The sequence below is a fragment of the Pteropus alecto genome, unplaced genomic scaffold, assembly GCF_000325575.1.
Source record: "Pteropus alecto unplaced genomic scaffold, ASM32557v1 scaffold76, whole genome shotgun sequence".
NCBI classification, from domain to species: Eukaryota; Metazoa; Chordata; class Mammalia; order Chiroptera; family Pteropodidae; genus Pteropus; species Pteropus alecto.
In genome coordinates this window covers 750,182-766,926 of record NW_006443138.1, presented here as the reverse complement: position 1 = coordinate 766,926, position 16,745 = coordinate 750,182, and the positions used below count along the sequence as shown (strand labels likewise).

At 31.1% G+C, this 16,745-nt stretch overlaps 1 pseudogene; it reads right to left on the bottom strand.

Annotated features, from left to right (window-relative positions):
* Positions 1–15,392: 15,392 nt before the first annotated feature.
* LOC112472553 lies at positions 15,393–15,510 on the bottom strand (annotated as a pseudogene).
* Positions 15,511–16,745: the final 1,235 nt, after the last annotated feature.

Here is a 16,745-nt window from a genome sequence, read left to right as displayed (position 1 = left end):
ATGAAATACTGCCACTTGCAATAATGTGGATGGACCTTTGCAACAACATGCTAAGCAAAATAAGCCAGACAGAAAAAGTTGAAAACCACATAATATCATTTATATGTGGGATATAAACCTAAAAGCAACAAATGAACAGGACAAACAAACAGAGACTCATGGACATGGACAATAGACTAGTGGTTACCAGAGAGTAGCGGGGGAGGGAGAGGGGGAAAGTAGATGGGTTAAAAGGGGTCAAATAAGTGGTGACATTAAAGAATTAAAGACAAATATATATATATTTTTTAAATTAAATCTTTCACAGCTCTACCTAGATGAATCATATTTGGGTCTGGGTATTAAAAATGACCACCAATTTGTACCACCTTAACTGTTTCTTAGAAAACTTGCTTTGAAGCTCTTTATACCTTTGAGTAAAGTTACACTAATTAGATTTTTTCTCTAGGAAATAAAATTTAAGAACAGAACTCAAATCTGCCAAACTCTGATGAGTACTGTATCCATAAAGTCATATCATCCTGAGACAAACATCTACCTCGTAACAATCTGAAACAGTTTGTAAGAGAAACTTATGGAAAACCAGAGATTTGTACCTTATAGACAAAGGTCTGGAGAAAGGAAGGTGGAGCAGCCTCAGAAAAGAGAAGGAGGCTGAGAGACTTCTTGTTGTGTGAATTTCTAGTTTTTTTAAAATCTCAATAAGATTTAAAAAAAAATAGGTTTGATATTAAACTAAGTGTCCCTTTTCTTAAGCAGTTGAGTATATTCTTGCATGTATTATATCTTGCAACATCTCAAAAGATAATGAAAACAGGAGATTGAGAAGTTAACTAAGGAATTAAGGTCAGAGGCAGTCTTCATGGATTTAACGCAAAAGAAAAATAAAATAAATTTCATATGAATATTCTCACAAAACCCCATTCAATATGACTACTCCTCACTGCCACTGAGCTTGGCTATTTTGAATAGGTTCTGGTAAGGGAGCACTCTGGATTTGATGATACATGTATAATCATTTGAAATTAAATGTTATTTTTAAATCATTAAAAAGTTTGACTATTCTATACTTTGGTGTTCTAAGAAAATTCCATAGTCATACATTTTTTGAGAGAAAATTGTCTTTTCAAATACTTAGTATTTGAGGCCTATGTGAAATGCTCATGGATCATCTTAAAATTTTCTAATGAAACATATATATTTGGATGTGTTTTATCTGTATGATATCAATCATTTCATGTGCAGTCATGTGATTTAACACAAAGTGACTGATGAAAGCTCTCAAGAGAAGATGTAACTGACGGAACGTAAATTGATGTTTTATGAAAATGTACCCTAGACATGCCTGAAAAGATGTTTTTATATGGCAAAAGGCATTAACATGCTATCTTTGTAATTTATGACTTAAAAGGTTAAAATGTTCAAATAGATCTCTAGAGAAGCAAGATCGCAAAATAATGGGAATGATTTCTTTCCTGATGCTCCTATCTTGACTCTTATTAAATTCTTTCTATAGAAGTAAATGTTCCTCTATAAAACCAATCATTTGAATTCATATAATCTTAGTAGCACTTTTTACTCCTTTTCGTTCTGCTCCTATTACTTATATGATAATCTAGATATTCTATACCTCAAACATATAAAAATAAATTAACATCCTAATTGATCTTTGGATTCCAGCATATTTCCTCTCTTATATATTTGATATAACATATATATACATTCAGTAATACCCTGATTAAGCCTTCCATCTCAAAACCTATAGAGATATTTGCTTTATAAGTTTCCACGAATAAAAACATAGGAAAAAGTCCTCTCGAGAAGACATGTACATACCCTAATAGATGGCAAAGATGGCAGGGGGTGATGAGGGACACATATATCTATGCATATTTTGAGACATCATTAAACACAGGAATTTTCTTTTTCTCTCTTGAGAATCTTTCTGGATTTGGATAAGAAAGTGTGGGTCTGGATATGAGTTTGGGAAATGAGAGAGTTGAATTGCTGTACATGTTAGATTTGGAAGAAGTCAAAGTTCCAAAAAAACCTCAAGAGAGAAGGCATGAGGCTGAATCTGAGAAACTTGGTAGGAGACTGACTGTATTTTGAAGTACAGAAACAAAAGACAGGGATATAAAAGTTAACAACAGGTATATCAAATGGTTCATTTATTTTCATTGTGTAGTATCACAAACACATAATATCTATTTGATGACTCTATCACAAATTATTCACCATTCTGCTATTGATGGATGTTCGTTTTGTTTCAATTTTGAAATTACTATTAGTAAAACTGCTATGAACATTCTTGTACATATCTTTTCATAGACATTAATACTTTCTATTTTTTTAAATATATATTTTTAATAAACTTTTAGGTATTAGGGAATAAATATGTTTAGCCTCAATAGATACATCCAGTTTTCCAAAATGGTTGTAGCAATTTAACTCCTGCTAACGATGTAAGTGTCCCATCTGCTCCACATCCTCATCAGCACTTAGTAATGAATAATGATGTGGAACATTTTTTTGTTTGTTTATTGGCCACTTATAACCCACATTTTTCAAGTGCCTTTTTAAGTTTTATGTCTATTTTTAATGAAGTTGACTGTACTTAAAAAAATAATTTCATTAGATTTTTCATATATTTTGGATATGAGATCTTTTTCAGATATATGCACTGCTAGCATCTTCTCCCACCCTGTAATTTACATTTATCTTAACTACCTTAATGGTGGTTTTTGATGAACAGTTGTGCTTAGTTTTATTGAAGGCTAAATTATCATATTTCTTTTGTTATTGAGTTTTGTGTCTTATTTAAAAAAATTTATCTACATAAAAAAGCAGGAAGGTAGTCTCAAGCAGATTTATTTAAAAGTTTTTTGTCTTAACTCAGAGTTGGATCTATGAGCCAGATCAAATTGGTTTTATTCGTCATGCAAAGCAAGAAAAAGATGATTGGCCCAACATCAATTTGAGAAAAATTCTAGGTCTTTTGAATTTCCATGTAAAATATAAAGCCTGGTGGTCAATTTACACACACACTCATACACACAGATGTTGACTTTTGATATTGCATAGGATCAATAGAGTTATTTGCATAGAAATAATACCTTAAATATATTAACTTTTAAAGAAAAAAAGTGTGATAGATTATTATTTCTGTTTAGGTCATCACTGATTTCTCATATTAACGTTTTATTGTCAGTGTGGAAGTTTGCATATATTTCATTATATTTATTGTTATATATTAAATACATTTGACTCCACTGTACATTTATATTTTAAAATTCACTTTATAATTTTGGTTGCTAATTTACAGAAATCCATTTTAAAATATTAACCTTATATCCAGAAACATTACAATATTTACTTATTATTTCTAAATGTTTTTGATTCTTCTGGATTTTCCACACACACAATTATACCATCCGCAAACATGAGATAGCATTTTTTGTACATGTGGGCAAAATAATATATTTTTTCTTACTTTAGAAAATCACATTAAATAATTTTGAAGTGTAAAACCATCTTCATTTCTAGAATAAATGTGGCTTTCTCATGGCATATTATCTTCTTTATGTATCTTTCTATTCTGTTTGTTAATAGTTTTTGATAATATTTGTTTTAAGGCTAATGAGAGACATATGCTCTTATTTTCCTTTCGTTTAATGTCTATTTAAGCTTTTGGTATTGAATTTATGCTGGTCTCATAATTGTTCTCACTTTTTCTATGATCTGGAAAACTGCAAGATTTTATTAATTTGTCCTTTAATATTTGAATGGATTCCCTACAGAAGTCATCGTGATCTGGAATTTTCTTTTTATGAAGTCTTATAATTATGGATTCATTGTTTTAGCATATATATTTTAGTTATATTTTCAATTTCTTCATGTGACAGTTCTATTAAAATATTTTATGTAGGGATTCACCAATTTTATCTAAACTTTCAATATTTACAATTTATTTTTCTTTTTCTTATAATTGGATTTGTTAGAATTTTATAAATTTTAATTACTTTTCAAAGAATTAACATGGCTTTGTTGATTTCTCTATTTTACTTTAAATTGATTCATTCCTTTATTTGTTATTATTGTTACTTTATTTTTTGCCTTCTATTTGTTTTGGGTTAGATTTTGATTATTTTTCTAGCTCTCAGAATTGGAAGCATAGGTCCTGTTTTAAACAATTCTTGTTTTCTAATATATTCATTTAAAGATATGAAGCTATAAATTACCTCCTAGCACTACTCCAACTACATTTTACAGGTTTTGACATGTATTTTCATTATGTTTCAGCTATTGTTTAGTATATTTTAATATCTATTCTGATTTTTTTCTAAAAATATGGGATATATAAGAATGTTGCTTAATTCTCAAATATTTTCTAGCGAATTTTCTGTAATTGAGTTCTAATTAAATTTTACAGTGGTCAGAGAACAGACTCTATACAAATTCAATTTTTGAAAATTGTCAAAACTTTTTTTATGGCTAGTATATGATCTATTTCGGAAGATGCCCCACGTGCATTTGAAAAGTGGTTATCTACACTTCAGGTGTGTGAACTTCAATATATTTTCAGTCTTGTGCAACCTCTGAAATCTCTGATAGGTATTCCAGACATTTGGTGACTATTCTTTGTAAGCCTCTTAGAACTTCACTTTGTATGTACAAGAAAAAGGGCTAGCCAAGAAACGACGAAAATTCTTACACATACTTATGGGGTTACTTTTTGCAAATTCCTTTTCTTTGGAGTCTCAGACAGAGAGGGTCCAAAGCATCAAGGCATCTCTGTTCTCCAATCTCTGTTTCCTCCATCCAGAACCACAGTTGTGATTTAAAATTCCTGCTCTTGCTCTTATTTCCTGTCCATAATTGTTTGGAAAATATTCTGCTGGAGAATGCCTGGATTAATATAATGAACCACTGACATTGTTACTTTTATTCTTTGCTTCACTGACTGTAGACTTACCAATTGTCCAAATTTTGTGAGCAGTTGTCTCTATATTTTGATTATCTTTTATAATTAAAAACAATAAGAACTTAAGTATGATTCCAGCTACTCCATATTGGTCATAACTGGAAAGATTTGCAAATTTTTAACGTTAGAGAATGTTGGTATTTTATGCTTATAGGAATTGCCCAGCAGTGTCATAAATATTAAAGATGCAGGAGGAAATAAAAATTTCCTGGAACAAATTATTTGGATAAATGAGGAATATTGAGATGTACCATAAAGGAAAAGTGATTGGCCTTAGAAAGGATAGCTCAAAAAAAGTAAATGGTCTAAAAGTAGATATATATTGTGGTGAGAGATTCATTGAAATAACCAGCAATGTCACCAGTTCGATGTGATGATGGAAAAGGAAGGACTGAAGTTTGATGAAAAGAGGATAAATTATGAAATAAATAACTAGAAAAGTGGAAATGTGAATGCTGAAACTCAGTGTGGTAAAACTGCCAGCAATTACATGATCAAATTAGTTTTTTAATCATGAATTTAAGATGAAAGCAATCCACATGTTTTTCTTATCTATGTTTACCTGTGTATGTACATATGAGGAAAGAGTAAAATTTTGCTTTATCCAGGATTGTGATTTAACCTAGTGAGTACTATGAGGCTAGAAAGGATGTGAGCTTTATGTAACAAGGTGATTATGATAATTTTCCTTATCATATAACTTGGGTAAGGAGTAGTAAGAGTATAAAGCAGGCCATAGACAGTGAAAAGCAGAAATGACCTAAGGATTGAAGAAAGTCCAGATTTGTTTCAAAGGATTGTTTGAGATAGGCTATTAGAGGAAATGAGCTGGAAAATAGTAAGTAATCTTCAGAATAAGGCATTTTAAATTGAAATAATATATACTCTGCATCTTATCTTGTCTCCTGCCATTCCCCACAGCAGCACATTGTACACACAGTTGACCTAAACATGGTTGTATGTGTATGTTTGTATGTATTGTGTGTGTGTGTGATTGGGCACATAAAAATTAAAGGGAAAAGTTTTATAGTTGGGCAAATGAGGTGGAGAATAAGAACACCACAAATGTAATGGCATATAATTGCTTAATTGAACTAATTTAGCAAAAGCAAGATTTATGAGACATACATTATTATAAGGACATTCGCCTCTTGGGAAATTCAGAAGTTCAATGGTGGGCAATATGTTTTTCAATATGCTGTAATAAAAGTTTAAGGACAATTTATATCTATCTCAAACATAATTTAGCTGATATCTGTGGTATATTTGGCATTTCCAACTGATCCATCAAAGTGAGTCACACTATTTTTGAACAATAAAGCCCAGATGACAAAATATAGCTATAATTAAGAGTGCTTCACACATAGTAATTACATTATCTGTGAAATGATGTTTTCTAAAAATTCAATGAGAATGTAGCTTAATTGCATCTAATACTCTGCACATGTCTTCACTTACCCAGAACATAAGTCAGTGTTGAATAAATACTAGGGAATATTTTTGCCACATTTTATTCAATATATACATATTCAAAATTTCATTATTTAGTAAGATACTTACATGATGGTTTTGTGTAAATTTTCTTTGTTGTAATTAATAATTAGGATATTTGTATAACACTGGATGACAGAAAAATATAGACATATTGGCTACATCAAGTATAAAAACTTAATCATAATGACCATCAAAATTATAAAGCATAAGAAACAACAAAAAGGAAAAAGACAAAGAATATTCTAGAAAAACATGTATAAAACATATAGCAAGCAAAGAGGAGCATCCCTGATACATAGTGATTTTTTATTAATTGATGAGATAAAGGCATACCACACTATAAAAAATGAGTAATTTAAGATTATAAGATGTTATTAGTACATGAGTGATTTTGAGATTTTGATTTTTTGTCATGAATGATAATGATGTTTAGCATTGCTTTATATGTGTTTCCTTTGGGAAATGCTTAACCATATCCTATATCTATGGTACTTTTGAGTTGTGTTCTTACTAATTTGTTGAGTGTATTTTTATATATCCTGATAATATATTTGTGTATCATGAAGCTCTACTGTCAGATGTAACATATCTTTCATTTTCTTTGTATGTTTTTCCTTAAGATAGGAAATTGAAATTCAATTCATCATTCTTTATAGGTAATCTTTTTTTTCCATTTCTATTTACTGAAAAGTCCTTATTTTCCCAGCTTATCTGACATGTCATTAAAATGCCATATATGCATGGGCTTGCATTTCTATTCTGTGAATCAATTTATCTATTCCTATGTCTTACCATACTGTCTTAATTAGAATAAGTTCGTAATATGTCATGACATGTTATAGGGCAAGCCTGAACTCTCTACTCTTCATTTTAGAAATAATATACTAGTTAGCTAAGAGATACTGTAATACCTATTAAAGAGTAAGCATACAAGAATATCTATAGAAACACTATGCACAATAGCAAAAACCAAGAAATGACCTAACTGCACCACAACTGATGAAGAATAAAATAGAAGATTGACAGTGGACTATTATACAGCAGTCAAAATGAATGAATGAGAGATATATGGTTAATTTTGTATGTTAACTTGCCCAGTCGTTTTGTCAAACACTATGCTAGATGTTAATGAATATGGTGTTTTATAGGTCTGATTTGCATTTGGAATCAATTTAAGTAAAACAGATTACCCTCCATAATGTGGGTATGCTTCATCCAATCAATTAAATAAAGTCTTTAAAAGCAAAAACTGAGATTTCCCAGAGAAAAAAGAACTATGCCTCAAGACTGTAACATAGAAACCATGCTTGAGTTTCCAGTTTCCTGGCCTGCACCATGGTTTTCGGTCTCAATAGTGCAAATTCAGTTCTTATCTGAATTTCCAGCCAGCTGACCTGCCTTACAAATTTCAGACTTCTATGCTCTCATAATCACAAGTGAATTCCTTAAAATAAAGCTCTCCTCTTAGTGTATATCTTATTAGTTCTATTTCTCTGGAGAACATTAAAAAATGTACACTACATATAATGATGAATCCTAGAAATATAATATATGCGAATAAAAGAAAAAAATGGAATTTGATGATTCATAAAAGAAATCTGAATAATCAATTAATTAAAAAAATACCTCACTAGAGGCTCGAAAAAAGCAAGTAAACCCAATAATCAAAGAACATTATTTTCATATATTCAAAGGATAAAACCAAACCAAACCAAACCAAATGCAAACATAATATGATGATCAATGCTTTCTACTAGTGTTAAGAAATCAGAAAAATGGGGAAAAAATATTTTCCTACATTGCTAGTGATACTATGAATTATTATAGTTTTATTGGGAATGATTCTGGCATGACCTACTAGCATTAGAAACAATAGCACAATGGTTGGAAAAAGTATATTTATTTTACCTACTCTTATATTATGCAGCTGTTAAAGCCACCTATAAAGTGGTAAGGGAGGTGGTGAGGGAGGAGGTAGTGAGATTATTTGTTTTTCTTTTACATTTGTATATTTTATACAAGTAGCATTAATAATTAATTTGAAATTAAAGTAATAAGAATTACATACAGAATACTAAAAGATGCATATTAAATATTTAAGAAATTAGTCTAATAACCTATTATTGAAGAATACTATGCTAAAATGTGTTCAACTAAATTTTGATTATCATCCTTATTAATAAAATGTTTAGAAAATTATGGCATCTTGAATTTGTATTTAATTTTTCTATTTGTATTTCTTTCTCCTGTGAAAAATAATATAAATGGAGCCACTTCAAAATGGAGCTGCCATCCCAGAGGAATTGCCTTGCATTTTACTCTTCAGATGTTTGAAATGTTTAAACTGGGCAAAATAACCTTTGCATTGGGCCAAAGCAACATTGTATTCCAAACAACTGTTTGCAAAGCTAACAGGATAGTAGACATTCTAACAATCAGACTGAAAATTAAAGACATTCTAGAATTAGCACTACCATCTATAGCTAAAGAATAACAGCTTATTTATACCTATTAAAATTCCTTCATTGACTTATTAACACCAATAGAAATTTCTTCCTTCTATTTATGTAATTATTTCCCTTCCCTTTCACTTAAAAATCCCTTGCCTTCACCTCCTAATTGGAACACAATTTGGGTTTCTGCCTGAATCAGCTCTTCCCAAATAGCTATTCTTTTGGATCTCAGATAAAGGTTGTTTCCTTTCCCTTTCATCTTTCATTTTTAAGTTAACACTTTTAACATTATTTAAAAATTGTTAATCTTTTTGAACATTCCATTTTTCTTTTTTATTGCCATTTTTCAGAATGAAGCAGTTCATAAACTGAGGAGAAAGAAGTAAAGCAAAAATAAGATGAAAAATTATGGGTTGCTCAGATTGGGTAACATAGATACAAATAGGCACCTTATCATTCAGATGTCTATTTTCTTTAAGTCAACACAAAACATTTTAAGATTTCATGACACTATGACTTCACTACTTATCCATCTAAATGAGGACCTTGTGGCTATACCTATTCGAACAGTATTTAGGATATTTTTTTAAATATCTAGATTTAGATAGGAACTTGACCAGGAAATAATTAGATGTTTATTTTTAAAAAGTTATTCAAATTTTTTCTTTAAATAGGCTAACTTGAAGGTGTTTTTTTTTATGATTTGATTTATAAATATTCAACTTATTTTAATTAATGGGAAAATACCCATCTAGTTTTTTATATTAAAATCATATTAGCATTGATTTTTATTTTTAGCGACTAAGAGAATCTTAAACATATAATTTTTAATGTAAAAACCTGTTTTAAAATGAAAAACATGAATGTGATCCTTATATCTGTATAAGTCCTGAAAGTTACAAAAACAAATTATATGTGATGAGAATAAGTGAAGTCAAGTATGTATACTTCAATTTTTGAAAATTGTGACATAATATACTATTATTAAAAAAATAGCTCAATGATATAATAAGCAACAGATTAAACAACATATTTGAAACATCTATCAACATCACTGGTTTTACCCAAACAGGATTTTCACTACGATAATGTCAATTACTATAAAGACAATATATAGGTGAGTAAATGTTTCAAATAAAGAATAATGTATCTTATATTCAAATCTTAATAGCTTTATGAAGAAAATATTGAGTCATGACTAGTGTAAATGACTAAGCCTTTAACCAATTACCAATGAAAAAAATACGTAATGGGAAACTTTTGTTTAGAACTGAAACATTACTGCTTTCAATTGATAGCCAGAAACAAGAATGATCCCATAATAGATTATGTCCCTGCACTGGAAATTATGGGAATTGGCTCTTTTCTGCCTCAATTACCTTATGAAAAATTTTCTGTTCATAATTCTGCTACTCTACCCCAAATACCTAGATCCTTCTTTAACACTTCAAATTACACTTACAGGAATACATGTGTGTGTGTTTACATTAAGATTAAATTTATAATGACTATAAAATGATTTAGGAGACTTTTGGGGTAAGGGCTATATAAACACAAAGTATTATGAACAATTACAAGCATGGTTTTCTTTTCATCTCACATTTGTTCTCCCTAGAGATAGTCAATTTAGAAAATTGAACAATTAGATTCATATATTGACGAATAGATGATTTTGTTTATAGAAAAAGATATTTTCTGTGCTTTGTTTTGATTTGATAATCCAGAGTCAATGGCATGAAATTCTATGAAATTTTATCTTGAAGGTCATATACCAACCTTTTATGAAATTAAACCAATCGTTCAAATAGAGAAAAGTAGGTTTTTGAACAAATAGCTTTGTCTTTCTGCAAACCTCATGAGAATTTGTTCATGCCAACTTCTTATCTTAACATGTAACACAATCACCAATTAGTGTCAAAGTTACTGGAGCCATCACACTGTCAACTGCATTAACCTTATGTACTGGTTCAAGAAAAATGCAATTATTCTTCTTCTAATGAATCACTAATTTCAAAATTATTATTAACTAATTTAATCTTTAAATTAGTTAATTTACTATCAAGCTATGTATCAAATTTATTGCTGAAGGAAAAGGAAAGAATATTTTCGTGTGTGTGTGTGTGTGTGTGTGTGTGTTAAAACCAAAGCAAGTAGAAAAATAGGTTTTTCTTAAATTCAGTTACAGAGAAACTACGCTTTTAACCTTGTCCAGGTCAGAACCATTGGAAGAAAAAAAAAGACATTATTCATGTCACTGAAAACTAGTGGTAATTTTTCTAATTCCCTGGCATATTAATGACCAACAATGAGTGAGCCCCTTAAGTACCTCATTTATTGTCTTAAATATGAAAATGTTTTAGAGATTAGAGGGGAAATTGTTTGAATTAATTAACTGAACTGGCACTCAAGGGATCTGGTACAAGATTTTCAGACAAAAGCTGGGAATTTACAGTAATGACATTTCTTTCATGGTTAGAAAATATAGCACCAGTGGGATTTGGAAGCACTCTTAACATTTTAGCTGATGTCTGGTGAGGGCTTAAGAACCCTCTGAAACCATTTATTTTATTCATTGGAGACTTCTCTCAATTACATTATAAAAGGCATCACATTAAAATAGCCATGAGGCTCACAAATTTCATCATATAAGTGGAATCGGATAACTGGCACAATGAATATTCAGAATGCAAATGGAAGCTATTAAAGTAATAGCACGATTTTAAAAAATTCTTTTTGCAGGAAAGGTAATGTATAGAAAGATAAGAAAAAGAACAGTGTTGTACATGGTTAGCCTCATCACATTTTCATCTCTCTTGTGGGTTACCGTTGCAAATGAGATTACTTTGCCCATAAGAATCGATCTATATGATTCTTCCTATTGGCATGACAATGGAATTTGAAAAAGCATTTTGGTTTAACCTGGATTATGTAAATACCCGAAAATGTAATGTTGGAGTAACACTTGTATTTACTGATTTATTTATCTAGCTATCTATAAATTCTCTCCCTATTCCTACATTCAGGTATTAATTTATCTATTCATCCACCCATCCATCTACCATTCATCCATCCACTCATCCACACATTCATCCTCTATCTATTCTATCTAGACTGATCAATCTGTACCATCTAAAAGAACATCTGATACCTGCATTCTTTCTAACAAATGAACTGTTTAAAAATGCTAAATATTAAAGCAGAACTTGCCTTATTGTACCAATTTGGTAAGTAATACTCAAATACATGTGTCATGCCCTATTCTGTAATGATAACTTTATCTTTTCCTAACAAACAAAAATCTGATATACTCCAAACATCAATTTTTTCCAATTATAATGGTTTATGAAGATATATTTTACATAAATTCCACATATTTAAAGTCTAAATTTGATAAGTATTGACAGGTAAACATACCCATGGAAACATCACCACAATAAAGACAATGAACATATTTATCACTCCAAAGTTTCCTCACGAAACTTTGTGATCCGTCTATATCATTCCTTCCCCACAATCTTACCCCACCCTATCCCTAGGCAACTTTTGATTTGCTTCCTGTCACTATAGATTACTCTATATTCCCTAGAAATTTATTTTAATAGAATTATGCAATATGTACTCTTTTTTTCTGGCTTCTTTGAATCAGCAATATTATCTTTACATAGGTCCATGTTGTAGTTTGTATAAATAGTTCATTATTTTTATTACTGACTAGTATTCCATTGTGTGCATATACAACAGTTCATTTACCCATTCACCTATTGATAGACATGGGTTGTTATCAGTTTTTGGTTATGAACATTTTTACAGTTTTTATATAGATATATAATTTTATTTTTTCTTATAATTTTAAATTTTCCATTTAAGTCTAAGGTTGACTTTGAATTATATTTTGAAGATGGTGTCAAGCATAGATCAAATATCTTTTTTCTCTTTGCACATTCAATTACTTTAGCAATTATTTGCTAATTATTTTAGCAATATTTTTAAGAGACTATCCTTAACTGGTTGATCATATATGTGTAATCAAATTCTGTTCCATTTTTAATTTCTTTATCTTGGTACCAACATCACACTGTTTTAACTATTATAGCTTTATAATAAATCTTGTAGCAGATAATCTTAGTTCCCCATCTTTGTTTTTAATTTTAAAAGTTGTTTTGACTGATATGTGTACTTTGATTTTCTATATTAATTTTAGCATCACTTTGAGAATTTTTACCAAAAAGTCAGCTAATAATTTGAGTGAAATTGCAATAAGTCTATAGATCAATTTGAGAAGAATTTACATCTTAAAATGACTCAGTCCTCCAAGCTATGAATATGTATATCTCACCATTTTTTTAGGACCCCTTTAATTTCTTTCAACAATGTTTTATAATTTTCAGAAGGCAGGTGTTTCAAATCTTTTGTCAAAGAAAGTCTTAAATATTCCTCATTTTTGGTACTCTTGTAATAAGGAATTATTTTTTAACTTAAATTTTTGTCATCACTTTGTATAGAGTTATAATTGATTTTATGTATTAATTTCTGCAACTTTGCTAAATTCACTTATTAATTCTAGCATATTTTTAGTAGATTCCAACAGATATTCTATATAATGTTCATTTTGTCTGTGAATAAAACCAGATTTTCTTCTTACTTTCCAAATGAATATTTTTATTGTGTTCGTTTGTTTTTTTAAAGCACTGATAAGATCAGCCAGTACCTTGTTGAATAGAAATGGTAAGAGCAGACATACTTGGCTCATTTCTGATTGGGAGAAAGCATTCAGTGTTTCACCATTAAGTATGAATGCTCTGCTTAGTAACAATATAATTGATCCAATCATTTAACTAGATTATAAACAGTATGAAATATTGCTTGTAAATTTACTAAGTTTATTTCACGAGTCTAGCAGTCTTCACTTCCAAAACAGTCACTAGAAGTCACCTGTTGATTATTATTTATTCAACATGTTTAGGTACAAAAAATGCTACATTTTTTAAAATAAGTTTTTAAATTTTCAATTACAATTGGCATATGATATTATATTTGTTTCAGGTGTACAACATAGTGATTAGACATTTACATAACTTATGAAGTGATCACCCTGATAAATCTAGTACCTATCTGACACCATATGTAGTTATTACAATATTATGGACTATAGTCCCTATGCGTACTTTACATCCCTATGACTATTTCGTAATTCGTACTCCTTAATCCCTTCCCTTTGTCGCCCACCCTCTGAACCCCTCTCCCATTTGGCAACCATCAAAATGTTCTCTGTATCTATGTGCTTTCGTTTCTGTTTAGTTTATTTTGTTCTTTAGATTCCACATGTAAGTGAAGACATATGGCATTTGTCTTTCTCTGTCTGACTTACTATACTCAGTACAATACCTTCCAGGTCCATCCATGTTGTTGCAGATAGCAAGATTTCATTCTTTTTCTATGGCTAGTATAGTCTGTCGTATATATGTACCACCTCTTCTTTATCCATTCCTTCCTTAATAGGCACCAATAATGTTGCAATAAATATATGGATTCACATGTCCCTCAGAAGTAGTGCTTTGGGTTACTTCAGATGAATATCCAAAAGTGGAATGAGTGGGTCCTTATTTGTCTCTTGTTTTAAAATCTATTTTGTCTGGTATAAGTATTGCTACACCATTTTTCCATTTTCATTTTAATAAAATATCTTTTTCTATTCCTTTACTTTCAGTCTGTGTGTGTCTTTTGATCTAAAGTAAGTCTCTTGGAGGCAGCATATGTAAAGGTCTTGTTTTCTTATTTGTTTGTCTACCCTATATTTTGATTGAAGAATTAAATACATTTACATTTAAAGCAATTGTTGATAGATATTTAATTATTGCCATTTTATTAATCATATTTTTGATCCTTTTCTTTTTCTTTTTCTTCTTCTTAAAGAAGTCTCTCCAACATATCTTGTAATGTTAGCTTTTTCTTGTCTGAGAAGCTCTTTATCTGTTTTTTTTATTCTAAATGATAGCTCTGCTGAGTATTCTTTGTTGTAGGTCTATGCTTTTTATAACTTTGAATAGTTTGTGCCAATCCTTCTTGCCTGCAAAGTTTCTGTTGAGAAATCAGCTGACAGTCTTATGGGAGCTTCCATGTAGGTAACTGCTTTTCTCTTGCTGCTTTTACGATTCTCTCTTTGTCTTTAACCTTTGGCATTTTAATTATGATGTGTCTTGGTGTGGGCCTCTTTAGGTTCATCTTGTTTGGGACTCTCTGCACTCCTTGAGTTTGTATGTCTATTTCTTTTACTAGGTGAGAGAAATTTTTTATCATTATTTCTTCAAATAGGTTTCAATTCCTTGCTCTCTCTCTTCTTCTTCTGGTACCCCTATGATGCTAATGTTGGAGTGCTTGATGTTGTCCCAGAGGCCCCTTAAATTCTCCTAATTTTTTTGGATTCTTTTTTTCTTTCTCTCTCTCTCTCTCTCTTTTTTTAATGCCTACAGCACCTGTATTCCTAGGTGGTCTCCCATTCAAGTACTAACCAGGCCCAATCCTGCTTAACTTCCGAGATCAGACGAGATTGGGCACGTTCAGGGTGGCATGGCCATAGGTGGATTCTTTTTTTCTTGTCACTGTTCTGATTGGGCATTTTCTGCTACCTTATCTTCTAAATTGCTGAGTCAGTTCTCTACTGCATCTAATCTACTGTTGATTCCCTGTAATTTTAGTTATTGTATTCTTCATTTCTGACTGGTTCTTTTTTATGTTTTCATCTCCATTTTTATGTCTTCTATTTCTTTCTTAAAGTTGTCACTGAGTTCATCTACTCTTCCCCTAAGTTCAGTGAGCATCCTTATAATCAGTGTTCTGAACTCTACATTTGGTAAATTGCTTGTCTCCATTTTGCTTTTTCTGGAGCTTTGTTGTTCTTTTATCTGGGACATGTTTATTTGTCTCCCTATTTTGGCTGCCTTCCTGCATTTGTTTCTATGTATTAAGTAGGGCTATTATGTTTCCTGGTCTTACTAAAGTGGCCTTATGTAGTAGGTATCCTGTGGGTCCCTGTGGTGCAGCTTCCCTAGTTACCTAAGTCAAGTGTTCCAGGTGTGTCCCTTATATGGGCTGTGTGTGCCCTCCTGTTGTACTTGAGCCTTGGTTGTTGTTTGCAAGTCAAAGGGAGAGATTAACTCTTTGACTGATTGGTTGTGAGGACTGGCTGGTGACTATGATGAAGGAGCTGTTATGCAGGGGCTGATCCTATGGAGCAGGATTCACTGTAGCAGGGCTTTGGTGCCTGTCCAATTTTCCCCTTGGGTGTGTCATCTTTGGATGCAGCCCCAGGTAGAGCTTTGGCTCAGTTCTCCTTGGAGGGGCCCTACTGCAGACCAAATTCAGCCACAGCTTGTGCTCTGCCCAGGGCCACCTGGCATGAGCCATCAAGCAATCTGCTGATGGTCACCACCCGCACTGGGCTTGATGGTGCCTCAAAAGGCCAAGCTGCCAACAGAGTCCAGTTGCTGTTAGTGCTGGGCTTGAGACTGCTCAATGAGAGGTATAGGCCACATGAAGGGCAGATGCTGCTTGTTTGGGTTTTGTGGAGATGGTTACATTCTTCAAGATCTATCAAGTTGTTTTTTTTCTCCAATGAAATCCAATTCTATTTGGATTTTATTGAATAATACTCATTGAGCACATAGGTCCTTAGGGGTGTTTTTTAAAAGAATCTTTTCCATTTAATAACTAATTTAGAACTAAGAAGACAAATTCAACAACATTATATATTAAAATTTTAAAAGGAAACAAATTTCTTTCTCTTTCACTTTATAGAGTCCATAGAGATTCACCAT